An 18,889-nucleotide genomic window follows, 5' to 3' on the forward strand; every position below is an offset into this window, starting at 1 on the left:
TTCTCACGCACTCCATCTCTATCGTAACTATACAGAACAATAGAACAAAATTAAATTGGACTTCTGCCTAGAGTTGCAGAGTCTCACTCTAAAGTGTCAAAGATTACAGATTTCTCTATCGACATTAACTTGCCAGGCATTTAATTAGAGAGAGCCCTCATTCTGCTCCATAGATAAGCTTTAAAACAGGAATAAAATTACTAGCAAATAGATTCATTCTCTTTTGCTTTACTAGGGACAGTCTGGGTTAGACAAACTTTGAAATATTTTATCCTTTTCTTGGTCTCTCTTCTTTATACATGTGTAAAGATGGGGTTAACTTGCAGCTGATTAGCTGTGACAGCTCTATGCTTATCTCTAGGCACCCCTGCAACCATAGATCTGATAAGGGTGGCCCAGATACAGCTGAAATACACTAGTCAGTAATTTGTAAAGTGCTCTTTAAATTATGAAAGTCCCTTGGAAGTACCAGCTTATCTACATTGCTTACTGAAAATTTACAGACCAATGTTATACACTTGGCTCACCTGGATACACAACTTTGTTTGGGCTTTGTGACCTGCAGGATATGAAAGATTTCTCAGTAAACTCAAGCCTCAGCTTCATAGAACTTGTTGGATTGCAATCCAGAGACGAGCTGTGTCCTGTGCAATTTGAAAGAGGACCTTGAAAGCTGCACCTGACTGTCTCAAATATCCCTGATCTTTGCCTGGGCAAAAAAAAAAAAATCCTTCTCCTTTTACTGTTTTGTGTCCTTTGTCTTTATTAAAAGTTTATGAAAGCATATTTTGTGGAGTCTTGTGAGTCCTTGCAACTGCATGACCCTATGTAATTGCTGCAGTATATATTCTGATCCACTATAACAGAGCCCAGAAAACCAGTGGATTTTGCGGCTTTTAAAAAACTGAGGATTAACAGTGTGTTTCAAGTATGTCTAGAGTTTAAAACCTGCCACCCAGTTCTGGGACTTCAAAGGCATTTTCCTTTCATTTATTGGCTCTTTCTCAAACATTCAGTGTGTACTGACTATGTGCAAACACGTATCAACAATCCACAGTCACACTGACCTGCCCCTTCTCTCTACAAATCTCTAAACAAAACACACACAGTATTTGAAGTCCAGTGTCATTTGATTAACCTCAATAACATTCCAATCCCACCCCAGAAACCAATGGTAGACTATATTTAACCCGATGGATTGCATTCTGTACAAGGAAGCAGATCTATAAAGTTCAGAAATTTCAAGCTCTCTCCTTTTGTATTGCGTGTCCAAAGATTTTTTTAATGTATATGATTGAGAAATGAGAGCAGCCTCCATTATTCATATGAATTATATTTTCTGAAAATGTGTTTCAATTGAATTAAACAGTAATAGCTAATCAGTAACATCCTAAAGTAAAGACAAAATTTTGCTCACATCTGAACATCTTCTATCTTACCAATCTTTAAAATGTGAATACTACCAATATTTGGGGCACCAAGTAATAGCACAGCCTGTTACCAGAGGATGATTTTGTTGGCTTGTGGCCTGCTGAAGCAAACTAGCAGGGTAGTGGATCCTGTAGGTTGCTCTCGGGATACAAGTGTTTCTTAGAGCTGGACATACATTAGTTCTCCTTTCTCCTTCAAATCATGTGGTTTCTTCATACATTTATTTTGCAACTCCAGGCTAGTGAGAGTAAACTGTATTTTCAACCCTTCATATCATGTTCTTGCCTTTTGCTGGGTCATTGCACACATTTTTTTTTTTTTTTTGTCTGCCTAGAATACTTGTCCTTTCCCTTTATCTCCTTGTCATCCTTCCAAATTACTTGGCCAACATCTTCTTATACTTTACGCCTCAGTGTAGGCACTTTTCCTCCAGAATGTCTTTTTTGATTCCTCAGACCAGATGAAAGGCCGCTGTCCCATACATTCCAATAGCTCTCTCCACTTCCCCTTTCAGAATATTATCACTTTCTTGTAATTAGCTGTTTAACCTTCTGACTTCACCCCATAAATTGGAAACCTCATCAAGTTCACATTGTTGAAGATTAGCACCTGGGATGATGCAGGGCATATGGCCTCAAATGTGTTCACTCATAGGTCTCTTCAAGGCTTCCTCCTCCACTGTCCAGGGAGGTCATCTATGCTTATCATTGTGAGATTATTTAATAACACTGCTATGGAAAATGTGAAACTGTATCCTATTTGCATACATGTGCATTCATATGCATAAGTGCTATTAGAAAGGCAATCTACATAACTTTTTTCTTTGAGAAGTGTTAATGGGTGACCTTTGCCAAAACCATAAAGTCTGAATACCCAACCCATTCCCACCTTCTAACCCCTGCTTTTATCACTCATTATCCCCAAACCAGTGCTGACATACCTTCATCTTTCCTTCAACAAATCATTTCCCTTTTGTTCAGTGTCTACCCCCCACCCAAGTTTTTGTATCACTGTTTCCATGCTACAAAACCCAAATTATCTACATATTAGTAACTCAATTGGTCACACATATTTGGACCAATTGGATGATTTTTGTAGATTTAAAAATAATTCCTCAAGGTAGTTCATGGTTTGTCATAAAACTACACAAGGTCAAAATCTGACCCATGAAGATAATAGTTTGTGACAACAACTACTATAGGTTATATTAGCAATACTTAATTTTGATTGAGTGCTTAGTGCTAGGTTCTATGCTAAATGTTCCAAGAATTGTTCTCATTTAATCCTCATAGAAATCTATGACATAGTACTATTGCTCTCTTTAAAAAAAAAAAAATAGAAAATTGAAACAAGAAGAATTAAGGAATGCAACTAAGATCACCCCATTGGCTAAGATCACCCCATTAACAGTGCAGATCTGGGGCTCAAACCAAGGCAATGTAACCCTACAGCCCATCTGATTACCATTAGTACTCCTCAAAAATAAGAAAAATCAAAGTTTAGGGATCCCTGGGTGGCGCAGCGGTTTGGCACCTGCCTTTGACCCAGGGCGCGATCCTGGAGACCCCGGATCAAATCCCACGTCGGGCTCCCGGTGCATGGAGCCTGCTTCTCCCTCTGCCTGTCTCTGCCTCTCTCTCTCTCTCTCTCTCTCTCTCTCTCTCCCTGTGTGACTATCATAAATAAATAAAAATTAAAAAAAAAAAAAAGAAAAATCAAAGTTTAGAACTTCTGCCTAACCAAATGAGTTTATCAGTTTTACAATGAGTTTTACCTCTGACGGTTGAATATCTTATGAAAATATATAAATTTTAATGATTTTCACTGCATATTTCCCTGTAAGAAAATGTGTCAGCCACAAACAATTCATGACATGGGTTGGCAACACTGTCTAGAACTATAGCTCTCACTTCCACATGAATTTATTAATATAAACATGATGCCACAAGTACTAAAACTGAATCATCATTTGGTTCCTTAAAAAAAAAGCTTTACAGAATTTTTTTTTACATAAATGTATAGCTTTTTTTTTTAATGTTCCTCATACTTCATTTGAGTGGTTTTAAAAAAGAATCATGCCAAAGAAAATAATGATTTTTAGCTTAATCCTGAGTTAATATTAAGAATTTGCCCACAATGCATATGGCCTCCTATATACAATAGATGATTTTATATACAATTTAAAATCCAATACATTATGAATTTATGATTCAGAAGTACCCTTAAATATTTTTAAGCAGTAGAAACACACAAGATAGTTACAAGTAGAAATAATACCCGCAAAGTGTTCCATATTATGATCCCAGAGACATACCATAGAGGTCTCAGGTTATTAAGAAAACATCAAAAAATGTTTTCGATATTAAGAGTATGTTTTTGGGAGTGGGAAAGAATAACAGCTTTCCCTTTGGTTTAAAATACTCAACAGCCTGAAGTCACGAACAAAGAAGGTGTAGCCGTCTCTGGAGGAGTTGGAATTGCAGAGAAATCCAGCGTGGAAGCACACCTGTACTTTCCACTCCACCTCCCACCCCCAAACCCTCTGCCAGGCGGGGCTCAGGTTCCCACTTTAAAAGAAGTTAAGGTCACTTCTATTTCAGAAGGGCAAATGTTTGGTAGTATGAATGACTTTTTCTTCTTATTAAGTCGAATGAATGGTAATTTCTGAAATGCTCTTCCAATTTAAAATCTAAGAGCTCCTGCATCTCAACCCATGAAGCCACAGGCCCCATGGAGGTTGGAGGGTAACATCTGCAATGCACTAGCCTGTGTCCCTGTAAGCAGGAAGCATGGAGGGTGTGAGCAGCCTACAGTCCAGCCATCAGTGTCACCACGGAGTTGACTGTAGTTCTCTTTGTACCATTGATTATAATCACAGCTGTGTCCTTTTTCCTGCTATCAAAAGCTCATTGGAGGCTTTTCATTAACACCTGATTCCTGCGAACACATTTGGGGCACAGCATATTGTCCTCCAGCTGTGGGGGTGGAAAGTTACAAGCAGGGAGCAAGAAGAGGGCGCATACTCTCCCCTGCTTTTCAGGCACCCAGGCTTGTCCTGCATGAAATTGCAGGTGAACCCAACCTTCTGTGTCTGCAGGCATACTTCTCCCATGGACCACACACCACTTGGCACCGTGGGCCTCCTGTAGCGATGCCACTGTCTCCATCTTCCCAGCCCTGGCTGCAATTCTGGACCAGGAGGCAAATCTGGGGCCGAAGTGGTCACAACAACAGTATTGACCCCCTCCAGGAGAGCATCAGACCCCTCCCTCAGGCAGCCACTTCAGGAGGGTAGGTTCCATCAGAAGGTATCTTTGTTCCAGGACTTTCCAGAGATATTTCCCCTTTGTCCATCATCAACCTTCTTTGTGTCTGGGTGAGAATCTTGGCCTCCTCTGCGGTGACAGGAATGTTCTTCTTTTGATCTGGGTAAGCATATCCGCAGATTCGCTTATATACATCTAATTTCTGGCCTTTGGTGCTCAGCTTGAGTTCTTGGCACCAGGCCCACAGGATGTCTCCGTGAAGCAAGTTGGCTGGTGGCAGTTTCGAAGGTAATGGAGGAACTGGGATTTTCTTCCGAATTCTTACTCTTGTACTCTCTTGTGCCGTCTTTTCTGAATGGGAAGCTTTGCCTTCTTTCATAGATCTCTTCCGTTTGGTCCCACTTGCTGGGGTTCCTGGTAACTTTGGTTCACCATACGCCTGCTGTTTCTCTTTGGCTTCTTCTGATACAGGTTGGGATTGGCCAGCCAGATAGTCTTCCCCCGACTTCGTGGAGCCCTTTTTGCCTTTTGCTTTCTCCATATCCAAAGAGAAGTCAAGGTTGACAAAAAGTCTTACTCCTCCAGAATTTTTAAGAGAAGACACATTTCTACTGCAGCAACATTTGCTGGCCTATGAATGTCTGAAAGTGTTTAATGAATAATTTTGACCACCTCAAAATTTTCCACCTTTTTAACAGACGTAGTAAATAGAAAGTGAAGCCTGTGCATCCTGCCAAATCCTTTTTACATTATGAAATAGAATTAACAACTTCACATAGAAAAGGTGGAATATAGTGAGTCAAATAAATAATATATAAATCTTAATTGTAGGGGAGGAGATGGGTGAAATAGGTGTCCGGGATTAAAGAGTACACTTACAATGATGAACACTAAGGAACACATAAAAGTGTTGAATCACTGTATTATACACCTGAAACTAATATAATACAGTACATTAAGTAGATTGGAATTGAAATAAATAACTTAATAAAAAAGGAATGCATGAATCTTAATTTTTTCAGGCACAAAACTCACACTGGATGACCTTTTGCTTGTCTTACATATTGCCATGAATACCCTCAGCAGTCAGGTGAGGAAAGCACCAGGAAGAGCGACTCTTCAAAAATGCAAACCAGGGGATCCCTGGGTGGCTCAGTGGTTTAGCGCCTGCCTTTGGCCCAGGGCGTGATCCTGGAGTCCTGGGATCGAGTCCCGCTTCGGGCTCCTGTCATGGAGCCTGCTTCTCCCTCCTCCTGTGTCTGTGCCTCTCTCTCTCTCTCTCTCTGTCTATCATAAATAAATAAATAAATAAATAAATAAATAAATAAATAAATAAATAAAAAGAATCTGTTAAAAATGCAAACCATATGCCCCCATGAGATAGGCACCATTTAGCTGCCTACCACACAGAAGCTCTCAATGGCCAGTAGATGCCAGCTAGCGAAGCAAAGGCACCAACACGGAGGGACCATAATCATAGGCAATTAAGAAAGGGACATATGGCCTTTCCCTCTTCTTAACCCAACACCAGAGGAGTTAGGCCTTGAAAGACAGAGAGGAAGAAGTATCTCAGAATCAGACTCTACCATCTACACACACACACACACACACACACACACACACACACACACTTCACCTGGGTATCATCTAATTATCTTCAGGACTCAGCTCAGCTCTCTCTCTAGGAAACTACCTTTCCTGACCCCTATCCCGCTCCCAGCCTACCTCCTAGCCCCCTCACAACTTCATACTGAAATTCTAAAAGATGTCCTTTTCCAGTTCTCCCATAGCCTACCCCAGCATAACCCTCATCAGCACCTACCACACTAAAGTCTGTCCTTTACTCTTACCTCCATTCCCCATTAGACTATAAACTCTTTGTGAGCAGAGGCCATATCTTCATATTTATAATCTCTAGTGCCTAATAGAGTGTCTGGAATTTAGTAGATGCTTAAACATTTATTGAATGAATGAATAATGACTGTTAAAGCAAGTGTAGTTTAAGACATTATTTTTATTCTGAGGTTTATCATCCTCTGCATAAGCATCATGGCAACCTCCCTGCAATTCATCCCAGGGTCCCTTCTCTTTTTATTCTCTCTGTAAGTGATCTTATCCATCACTCCTGTGGCTTCAATTGTGACATTTATGACTCTGAATGTGCCTGAATTCCAAATCTATATTACTACTTTTCTTCTGAACTCTAAATGGGCATTTTTAACTATACTGAACATTCCACCTGGATTCTTACTCTAAAGTCACTCATTACCTTCCTCTCAAGTTCTTCTCCCTCCCCTCCTCTAGTCGACATCATAATGCATCTGTGTCTTCATATGAGAGACCTTGACCCCTTTCATTCTGGCACCATCTTATCTAGTCAGGCACCAACTCCTGTCAGTTTTGCCTTTTAAATCTTCCTAATTTTCCTCATCTCAGCCATTACTCTGTCAGTTCAGACCCTCAGTCTCTTACATTTGCTCTTCTGAAAGCTTCTTAGATAACCCTCCTAACTTGAATTAAATCACCTTGTATTCCCTTTTCATCACAGGGACACATCCCCGTTTGAGTATATCAAGTATCATGGTAGCATTATGGATACAATGATGAGTAAGACAATCAAAGTCCCTACCCCTGTGTTAGCTGAGGTAAACACTAAGCTTTCTGGAATCATATACCAGGCACTTCCTGATCTGAATCATCCATCTTCTAGCCTTAGCTCCTTCCATTCTTCTGCTCACATCCTATGCTACTCACTTAAACATGTCAACCTCTTATTCTTTCTCAAAATATTTTGCCTTGGGACATGCTATTCCCTCTGCCTGGGATTTTCTTGTATAACCAGCCCATTCTATTAGCTGATAAATGTCTGCTCATTCTTCAAGACATAATTCAAATGTCATGTCTTCAGTGTAGCTTTCTCATAGTCAATCATTCTTCCGTGTGATCATGGCACTCCGGGCCTGCCTCTTTTATAGCATGGGTCACAATGTACTATAATTACAGATATGTACCGATCTGTCTCAGCCCATTTGACAGTGAATTCTTCCAGAGGAGACTTCATTATCCTTGTATCTATGCAGAATCTAGCACATTGTTTGTTATACAGTAAACCGTAATACTTATATGTGGTGTTAAATAAATAAACAAGAGGAGTAGAGCAAGTATATATTTTATCTCTCTTATTCCTGTCTCAGAAACAAAAGATAAACATTCAGAAACAAGAAAGCATAAACACCGGGTCTCTTGATCCTTTAGTTTGAAATTTCTGCCAATTTGTTTTCCTTAAGTGAATGCCACAACTGAGTTTTAACCATTTAATGTTTCTAAAAAGGTTTATTTTAAGAAATGGACTCTTAACTATAGAGAACAAGCTGACAGTTACCAGAGGGGAGGTGGATGGGGGGAAATGGGAGAAATAGGTGACGGGGATTAAGGAGGGCATTTGTTGTGATGAACCAAGTGTTGTGTTGAATCACTATATTATACATCTGGAGTTAATATAACAATGTATGTTAACTAGAATTTAAATAAAAATGTATGAAAGTAAAATGAAAAGGCTTCTTTTTCAACTGAATAAGTAAAGGTACATTTCTTTGTATAATGCACCATAAAGCAACAAACTGAAAATGGAAAACCAAAAGTGTCTTTCAGAATTATGAAGGCCAGTATATAGTGACATATGTGCTGGCCTTATGTAACCCATCCTCTGCCCTAGCAAGCTGGAAGCAGCCAGACATGGCATTTTTCTTTTCTGAGACTCAGATTCATCATCTGTAAACTGAGCAGAACAGACTCTGGCCCCTTCCAGTCTGATAATCAATGACACTATAATACTCCATAGAATTGCCAGAAATGCCACCAATGCATAAAAATGAATACAAAAGCTACAGACAAGAGGAACTCACAAAGGGGCATCCTCAACTAAAGCTAACATGGCTACACAGAAGCAAGGAGACCCGGGTAAGATAATTTGAATTATGTCAAGGGATTCTGGCTGAAATGCCAACAAATACATGCAATTATTCTAAGTGTGCACAGGAGAAAAGAGACAAAATGAGATTGTTGAAGCTTTAAAATGTCTTAAGAAATGTGAATCTCACAGGGCTCAATCAAATGACACGGAAAGGCAGAAACATTTAATGACTTAGAGGCAAGGGCTTAAAAGGGCCTACTTCTATCACCACATCTCCCCATTCCTTTTCAATTTGATAAAACCAATAATCACAAAATGTTCCAGTTACGTATTGTCTCTACGACTTGCTTAAAATAATGTTTCGTTTAGCCAAAGCCTGAGCTCCTTTTCTTCACTAGTATCTATGAAGGTGAGTGGGAATAAGAAGACCATCACAGAAGAATATCTATCAAGGTATCTATCAGGTATTTACCAATCTCAAGAATCAGTTGCACACCTAAATATTCCTAGCCCAAATGTTCTAACCTACAGAGGTACATCATTTTGTTTGAGTTTCCCCCTTCATCTCCCAAATGTCATGCTCTGTGCCCCTGACAGCTGCTGTGTTTTGCCAGTCTGTTGGTTTCTAAGCTGCTCTGCATGTGACCGGCTGTGATATGAGAAGAGGGAGAACAGATAAAAAGATGAAGAGAGCACTAGAGCAGAGCAAAACAGCTGCCAGAGGCAAGGTACGTAAAAGCAGACACTAGAGGTGGAAAACTTTTCAAAGAGACTTCTGTGCAAATGAAGATTAGAAACATGTGGAAGGTCAACAAACAGGGGAATTGGGCACGAGTTTGCAAATCCACTTTCATAAATTCTGTTCTGATCATCCTTTTAAAAAGGTAATTTCATTTCACTTTAGTCAGAAGGGAATGATTACTTAAAAGCATCCAGACCATGTTTTTCAAAGAACAGTTTACTGAACTTTAAAGAACTCTTTCAGCTTTAGAGAAATGAAATCAACAAATTGTAATATATTTAAATTCTAGAATTAATGATTTGATATATTTTTATATACGTTGTGAAAGAATTCCCACCAGGACGCCTGGGAGGCTCAGTGGCTAAACTGTCTGCCTTTGGCTCAGGTCATGATCCCAGGATCCTGGGATTGAGTCCCCTGCTGGGCTCCCTGCATGGAGCCTGCTTCTCCCTCTGCCTGTGTCTCTGCCTCTCTCTCTCTCTGTGTGTCTCTCATGAATAAATGAATAAAATCTTAAAAAAAAAAAAAATTCCCACCATTGAGTTGACTAACACATTCATCACCCATTTTGCTTTGTCTTTTTATTTGTTTGGGTTATTTTTGTTTGAGTTGTAGGAGTTCCATATATGTTTTAGATATTAATCCATCATTGCATAGTTTGTGGATATTTTTTCCCATTCCATAGGTTACCTATTCATTTTGTTGATCCTTACTTTTGCAAGTGCAGAAGATTTTTAGTTTGACGTAGCCCCACTCATTCCTTTTGCTTTTGTTGCCTTTGCTTTTAGTGTCAAATCCAAAAAATTATTTCCAAGATCAATGTCAAGAAACTTACTCCTTATGATTTATTCTAGGAGTTTAACGGTCTCAGATCTTATGTCCAGTCTTGGATCCATTTTAAGTTGATTGTTATGTATGGTGTAAGATGAGCATTCATTTTCATTCTTTTGCATATTATTGTACACTTTTTCAACATTTATTGAAGAGATTGCCTGCTTTGTAAAGACTTAATTGATTTTATCTCTGGGTCTATTTATCAGTCCTCTATTCTGTTCCATCGATTTATATGTCTGTTATGCCAGTTACCATACTGTTTTGATTACTATAATTTTGTGACATAATTTGTAATCATCAAGTGTGATGCTTCCAACTTGGTTTGTCTTTCTCAATATTCCCTCAGGGTCTTTCATGGTGCCATAAGAATTTTAGGATTTTTTTTTTAATTTCTGTTGAAAATGTCATTGAAATTTGATAAGGATTACATTAAAACTACATTTTTTATATTGTCTATACATTAAAAATTATTGTAAGAATTGTTTTTTAATACTTTTTCTCTTAATCTTTATACTTGTGTTATAAATTATTTACCCACCATTATTACAATAGCAGAGAACTATGGATTTAGCTATATCTTTGCCTTTACCTATAAATTTCATATTTTCCTATGCTTTTAATATTATTAATTAATATCCTTTCATTTAAGCTTGAGAACTCAATAATATTTCTTACAAGCCTGGTCTACTTATGCACTTCTTCAGATTCTGTTTATCTGGAAAACTCTATCTCCTTTTAATTCTACCAGATGGAATGTTCTTGGTTGGCAATTTTTTTTCCAGCACTTTGAATATATTATCCCACTCCTTTCTGGCCTGCAAAGTTTCTGTTTAAATATCCACTGATAGTCTTATAAGGGGTTCCTTTGTATGTAACAAGTTTTTCTCTTACTGCTTTTAAATTTTTCTCCTTGTCTTTAACTTTTGAGAATTAGTTATAATGTGTTTCAGTGTGGGTCTCCTCAGATTCACTGCATTTGATAATCTTTAGGTTTCTTGGATCTGTATATCTATTTCTTTCCCCAAGTTAGGAAAGTTTTCAGCCAGCATTCCTCTGACTAATCTTGCTGTCCCTTTTAATCTCTTTTTTTTCCCTTCTGTGACCCCCAAAGTGTGTATATTTATCTGTTTAATGTCTTTCCTTAAGCCTCCAATGCTATCTTCACAGGTTTCCTTTTTTCTTCCCTGATTAATGAATTTCATGCCCTATTTTCAAGTTCATTGATCTCTTCTTGCATGTGATCTATTCCGCTATTGAATGCCTCCACTGAATTTTTCTCTTTTTTAAAAGATTTTATTTATTTATTCATGAGAGACACACAGAGAGAGAGAGGCAGAGACACAGGCAGAGGGAGAAGCAGACTCCATGCAGGGAGCCCGACATGGGACTCAATCCTGGGTCTCCAGGATCACACCCTGGGCTGAAGGCGCCGCTAAACTGCTGAGCCACCGGGGCTACCCTTCCTTTTGTAATTTGAAAATATTTTATATTTTCTTTGTTGAAATTATCAATTGGTTCATGCACTGCTTTCTTAATCTGGATGAACATCTTTAGGAGCATTAAATTGAACTTTCTAATAGGTAAGTCACTTATCTCAAATCCCTGAAGATCAACTTCTAGAGATTTATCTTCTTCTTCTATTTGGACCATATTTCCCTGTTTCTTCATTTTCCTTGACTCTGTGTTGCTTTCTGCACATTAGATTAAATAGCCATCTCTCCCAGTCTTGACAGAATAGTAGAGTGGTCTCATGTAGGAAAGGAACCTAGTCAGCCCCAGCTCTTGATTGTTTCTTAAAACTCTGTGATTGTCTAGGACACATCTTGGTTCTTAGTTGTTGCCAGTAGTTGATGGTGTCTCAAAGAATAGGTTCATATTCAGTACCCTAGATGCAGACTAGGGTACTGATTAAAAACTAGACCCCCTAGACAGTATCTGGAAAAGTATGAAGTTAAACCCACTGGGAGATAGAAACTGGAAGATGGGCATTTTGCCTATACTGAGCCTGGGAATATATAACAGGGGCATGTATAACAAGGGGGTATGTGAACAGACATTTAAAAATAAAAAGTGTTTCTTTGTTTGCTACAATCCAGTGGATCTCATGAATGTAAATCCACTTGGCTATCAGAGCCAGGTAATCTGGAGGCCTATCCCTTCAGTGGCAAATGCAAATAAAAAAACCAACCAAACAAAAAACAACAACAAATGGGGCACTAGATAAGTGTACAAGCTCCTTTCAGAGAGATGATGGTGACCTGACTTTCATTTGGGGACAAGGCAAAAGGAGAAGGTGGGGAAAATAGCCACCAGCTCCCTGGGTTCAGCTCCTAGCTACATGTGAGTTAATTAGAAGACAGATGTTCAATCAGCAGCTTATAAAATCAAACCTCTTCCAGGGAAAGATGGAGATGGGCATTTTTTGCCTGATCCTTCTGCACTGAGCCCCTGGGTGGTGGCGGGAGGGAACTACTAGGACAATGGAATGGAAGTGGCAAGTGTTCATGCAGCCATTAAGAACTGCTTATTTGCTATTGTCCTGTGAGTTTTGTGAATTCAAGCCCCCCACTGGCTTTCAGAACTGGGGGTTTGTGGGGCTGGCCCTCAGCCTGAAAAGTTGGGGTGCTAGCTGAGTAGCTCAAATCTTTCACCCCTTAGGCATAGGCTGACACTGGGGGTTCCACACCTATTTATGTCACTGTGCTGAGGGTAAGGTTTATGGCAAGAGTATGTATCAGTCTCTCATTCTGATGTGTATATTTTCTCTTTCACCCAAGTGTAGGAGCACTCAACTATTTTCTGAATTTCTCTCAGAGGGAATTGCTCCTTATGCAGTTGTACAACGGTGTGTCTTGAGGCGCCTGGGTGGCTCAGTGGTTGAGTGTCTGCCTTTGGCTCAGGTCAGGATCCCGGGGTCCTGAGATGGAGTCCTGCAGGCTCCCCATTGGGAGCCTGCTTCTCTCTCTGCCTACATCTCTCCCTCTCTTTCTCTCTGTGTCTCTCATGAATGAATAAATAAAACCTCTAAAAAAAAAAAAAAGAAAGAAAGAAATATGCAATGCCTGTTTTTTAAAGGTCTTCAGAGACCACTTTACCCAAAACAAATATCAACTTCCTATAACATATTTGAGATAATGTTTCAAGCAATGGAAGGTAATACACGTATTCAATCACTATATGTATTTATCCTGTTTACCACTATCTATATTTATCCACTTTATATATTAATCCCACTTGGTTAGAATCTCATTTTCTAAGCACATCTAGTGTGTAGTATGCCTGAGTGAGCCACCATGTTCATGGGGCCTCTGCAGGACCATCTCGTACTCTCTCTTAACTTCAGTCATTAGCCTAATATTTGATTCGGTTCATGGGAACCCTCATTCTATTGTTCCTCCGCTGGCACACCCTACTTCTCAACCAGAGATTAAAATCTTACACGGAGTTCTCTCTCACTTGCCTAGCATCCTGGTGGCTAGATTCTGCTCCTGTGTCCATGGTGTCTGCCATGACTAAATCATAAATAATCCTGCCAGACTTCACACCAGAACCTCACCCTGCCAAATCCTGCTGCACAGGGTCTGTCATTCAATGAGCTCCCTGGCTACATTGGCAGTTTGACTGACATTAGCCTCTACCCTGTTGTCTTGTACTACTCTATAACCAAATCAATTTCTGAGATTTATCTAATCTTAGTTCTATCCTCATCTTAACCACTGAAAGCTTCCTCTTATCCCAGATTATTCCCAATAGTAGAGACATATACTTTACTTCAAAAATTAAATTTATGCTCTCCATGGCCCATGTGCTCCCTGCTACTTATCTTCTGGATTCATTATTTTTCAACTCTCTCCTCTGAAGAAAAGGGAGCTGGTTTATAAAAACGTCTACAAACATCCCTAAGTGATGGTTGTACAGAAGAAAAGAAGAATTCTGAATACTGATCCAAATTTTCTTGAGACAATTGGACAGTGAGTTAATGGAGACAATCTCAAGGAGCCACTCTAGCCATGCAAGGAGCCATTCCAGCCTCTCCCACGTAAGTGGTCCATAGATGCAGCTAAACCATCTTAGCCCACTGAGGAAATATATTCATACAGCTGGACTTAGGTTGTACAATTAACTTATCTCTTAAAACTATTGGTTGCTCTCAATACCCCCTGATGTGAGAGGCCAGTTCCACCTGTGTCCACACCTAACCTAACCCAACCAACAGAGACTTGCTTTCCCCACCACTTCAAGGTTCAGATGAAGCACTCATCATGGGGCATGTAACCTGACTTTTCCAATGGCTGCTCACAGGGATTGGCTAACACAATCCATAAGGACAGAGTAGTTAATACCCTAGAGAAAATACATTAACCAATGAGAAACAGAAGATGACAAGGAGATTTAAGATAAATTCATTTCCTTTTCTCTCTTCCAATTCCAATGGACTTTTTTAAGACCAGGTGATTCTAGGTAACCTCTCTAGAAATGTCCTGTAACTAAACTACTGCCTATGTTATATAATGCTTCAAAAGCCTTTAGAATACTGTAGGGAAAGCTTTTTTAAAAATTGGCTTATGTGTATACCTGAGCTCTTAAAACTCTCTTAACAGCTAAAATATCTGCAGGGTTGCAGAAAAATAATTCTGCTTTAAATAGTCTGAAACAAAAACAAACAAAACCAGACAAGTAATATTATTCTTGATATTAAGACCTATTTTCCCCATTTCTTTCTCTTTTCTCTTGCTGCTCATACTAGGTCTTTATTCTATGAGCTCCCATTTCCTGGGTTTAGTCAAAAGCAATTAAATTCTAAATATTGAATTTAGAACACTTTTTTCTGAGATTAAAAGTCATATACTTTTTTTAAAGATCTAGTTATTTGGGAAAATATATTGGAAATCATGCTGCTAAGTTCTGTTTCCTCTGATGTCCTGGTTCAGTATTCTTTTATCATAAAACATAAAACTTAGCAAAACAAACAGTTAAAAATTTACAGATGTATATTTAAAGACAAAAACTGCTTTGTTAATAATAAACAATAACAACAAGAGATGTAATCAGCTCAGTAACTCACTACCTTGTATTTGCTCCCCTGCCTAACTTTCCTTCACTCTTGCTGCTCTGGGATTACAGGCCCAAGTAAAGCAGGAACATGTAAATTTTGCCTCATATTCTCCTTTCTAGGGAGGTTGGTCTAAGACATAGTATATTAATATCAATTAATAATCCTGACTCTTGCCTCACCTCCAGAGAAGAGCAGTTATATATGCAGTCTAGAGAGGTCCTATTACTTTTTAGCTTACGATTAGAAATCTCTCTGTAGAGATGGCAGTTCATTATTACCGTAACACCATTCTGCCCTTCTCCCCCATCTACCTGTCTCTCCTTCTTTCTCTCTCTCTTCCTGTCCACCTACCCCCCCATCTTGATTCCATCCCCCTCTCTCTCGCATTACACCCCCTCTCTTTCTCCTACCCATCCCTTTTCCCTCCCTCCCTCTTTCTTGTGTCCACCTCCTCATGTGTTCTCTCTCTTTCTCTACCAACTCAAGAAAAGATCCTAATACAATCAGATAAGAGGTGACAAGAGGAAACTTTTTAAATTTAACCAACGCATGTGAGTGATTGGGGTAAAGAGCCAGAGAAGGGGGAAATAAAAATATTTTCATGACATCTAATAAAGAAAATTTAAATTTTGGGTGATTTCCAATGAAATTCATTTCAATATTCCCATTGGTCTCAAAAATGTGGAGAACACAACTTTGAGAAAAATTTCTCCAAAATTGTCCTAAATATGTGTGATATCTGCCCTAAATTTTCACGTTTAATTCTAAAGCACAAAGTATTCTTGTGAAGAAGATAAGAAAAAAGACCATGGCCTTCTTAATAAATGTACTATACTTTTTTTAAAATTCTAGATTATTCTTTTCCCAGAGATTTAAACTCTCCCTTATCCCTCAATTCAGTATTCATCATAGGCTTAGAAATCCCATTGATTAATACAAAATGTGAACTGGGCTTCACGTTTATAAGTGGACGGCTTGGTAAATTTATTCCCTTGGGTTTAAAATAACCACTAAGTAGAAAATTGTAGCAGCACTATCAATGCAACAGAAGTAGGCTGATAAATTAGGAATGGAAAAGAAGAATTAATTGGTATTGGACATGAAAGAGGAATTTTAGCTCATAAACATTTGTGCTGTAATCTCCTCTAAACTTTAATTAAACTCTCTCGAGGTTCATAATCTTAAAATACATTTATTTTAAATTTACCCACTTGCCAGAAAGATTTATTCAAGCTGTCAGTTTTCTACTTTAAAGCTTTTCATTTTGAAGCGACTGATTCCAATCATCAACCCTCTGATGAGGTAAAATCTTTTAAAGCTGACTCCAGAAACTTCTGCTATAAAAAAAAGATAGACTCTTCCACTACAGGTGTGCGTGTAAATTGGTATAACCATTTGTATAACAATTAAGCATTGTTTGGGAAAGTTGAATGTGTATATGCCCTATAATACAGTAATTCTACTCCTAAAAGGCACAGAAAAATTCTTATACATGTACAACTGGTTACATTAACATTGACTGGGTATATAACATGTACCTAAAGTTCACAGCATCATTGCTCATGGTAACAAAAAAAAAAAAAAAAACAGAAAAACTCAAAAACCCATGTAGAATGGATACATAAATTAGAACATATTCAAATAAAAAAATACTATATATACACATATATATCAGTGAAAATAACTATTCCCATACAGCAATATCTAAGAATATTTAAAAATTATAAAATTGAGTGAGAAAAGGGGATAACACTTATAAAATTCAAAGAGACAAGCTCCTAGTTAAAAATTAAAGAACTGTAAAGTCATGTTTAACAAAAAATTTGGGAGAGATATAAACTTTAAAAAAGAAGGGAAAGGAAAATTATCAGGGGGATTCACTCAGGAGACTAAAGCACTAGGCAAGTATCATTTCTTAACCTAGTGTTGGATATGTGGATATTTATTTTATTACCATTATCAAACTGCATCTATATGTATTCACATACATTTGTACATATATTCTGGAAAAGAAAAAGTTTAATTGAAATAAAAAGTATTAAATTGAACACCAATAAAAAATAAATTAAAAAAAAAAGAAATAAAAAGTATTGTTAGCAAAATGACAGTACAGGAATTTCTAATTCACACCCCTCCCAGAACCATCCATTTTGTTTTAAAGATCTTATTTGTTTATTTATTTACTTACTTATTTTAGAGAGAGAGCATGCACATAAGTGAGGAGGGAGAGGGAGAGAGAGAAAGAAGGAGAGAATCTTGAGCAGACCCTGTGCTCAGCATGGAGCCCAATGTGGGGCTCCATTTCATGACCCTGAGATCATGACCTGAGCTGTAACCAAGAGCTTAACTGACTGAGCCACTCACATGCCCCTCCAGAACTACCAATTTGAACAGCTATCTATGAAGGAAAATACCTTCACAAGAGCTAGTTACCAGCTGACGGATCATAGCTCCTGGATGAAGCACAGAAATAAGAAAAGATGCATTGTGGAGGTTAGGAAACATAGATTCATATTACCTCAACACTTTTCTCCCAGTCCCAGGCAGCCCAGCATAGAGAGACACTCTCCCATGGGAGAAGGACCCACTCAACATCAGACATCCTCAACATCTCAACATCCTCTCATCCTAGATGGCCCCTGGCAGGCTTCTGTGAAGCAGACACCCAGCCCATACCAGGAAATCCCACGACCTTAGACTCCTAGAGGCTTCCACAAATCCAAGCTCTAGGCATATCCCAGAGGTAGCCTGATCCCATGGACCTAAATGGCATTTGTGACCCCAGGCTCCTTATCTCTCACAATCCCAGAGTCTGGGCATGTACCTAAGAGCCCAAGCTCCCAACTGAGCCCAGCTCCAGGCAAACAACCATAGACTCATGCTTTCTTTTTTTTTTTTAAAAAGATTTTATTTATCTGTTCATAACAGATGCAGATGCAGAGAGGCAGAGACACAGGCAGAGGGAGAAGCAGGCTCCATGCAGGGAGCCCGATGTGGGACTTGATCCTGGGACCCCAGGATCATGCCCTGGGCTGAAGGTGGTGCTAAACCGCTGAGCCACCCAGGGATCCCCAGACTCATGCTTTCTATCCACCCCAGTACAAGGCCAGCTCCTATAGACCTAAAGTCCAGACTATCTCCTATGGATCTAAGCTTCTAGCCTGCCCTAGTACCAGGCCAGCCCACACAGCCTCAGCCTCAAGGCCATCTCTCACTGACTCAGGATCCAGGCCCACCCACCCACCAGACTGATTTCTACAAATCTCTATATAAGACCCCAGGTTACAAGCCCAGAGCCCAGGCTATAGGCTTACCCTAGTACCAAACCAATTCCCATGGCCTCAGACTCTAGACAAGCTCCTCTAAAACCAGGCTTTCAGCGTGACCCAGTACCAGACTGACCCTCATAAACCCAAATACCAAGCCCACACCAGTAGTTCCAGCACCTGATTGACCCTTGTGGACCAGGCTCTAGGCCCCAGGTGCCTTACCACAGATTTAAGAGTCTGCTCACTCTAATGAACCACTCTAATGGCTTTAGGTCCACCCTCATGAACCCAGGCACCAGGCTGATTCTAATGTCCAAAGCACTAGGCCTGCTTACCTGCTGACCCAGGCACCAGACCCACCCAAAAACTCCAGTAATA

General features: G+C 39.2%; 1 pseudogene; it reads right to left on the reverse strand.

Moving 5' to 3' along the window:
• Window positions 1-4,337: 4,337 nt before the first annotated feature.
• LOC611295 lies at window positions 4,338-5,238 on the reverse strand (annotated as a pseudogene).
• Window positions 5,239-18,889: the final 13,651 nt, after the last annotated feature.

The sequence above is a fragment of the Canis lupus genome, chromosome 29 (assembly GCF_011100685.1).
Source record: "Canis lupus familiaris isolate Mischka breed German Shepherd chromosome 29, alternate assembly UU_Cfam_GSD_1.0, whole genome shotgun sequence".
In the NCBI taxonomy this organism is placed as follows: domain Eukaryota; kingdom Metazoa; phylum Chordata; class Mammalia; order Carnivora; family Canidae; genus Canis; species Canis lupus.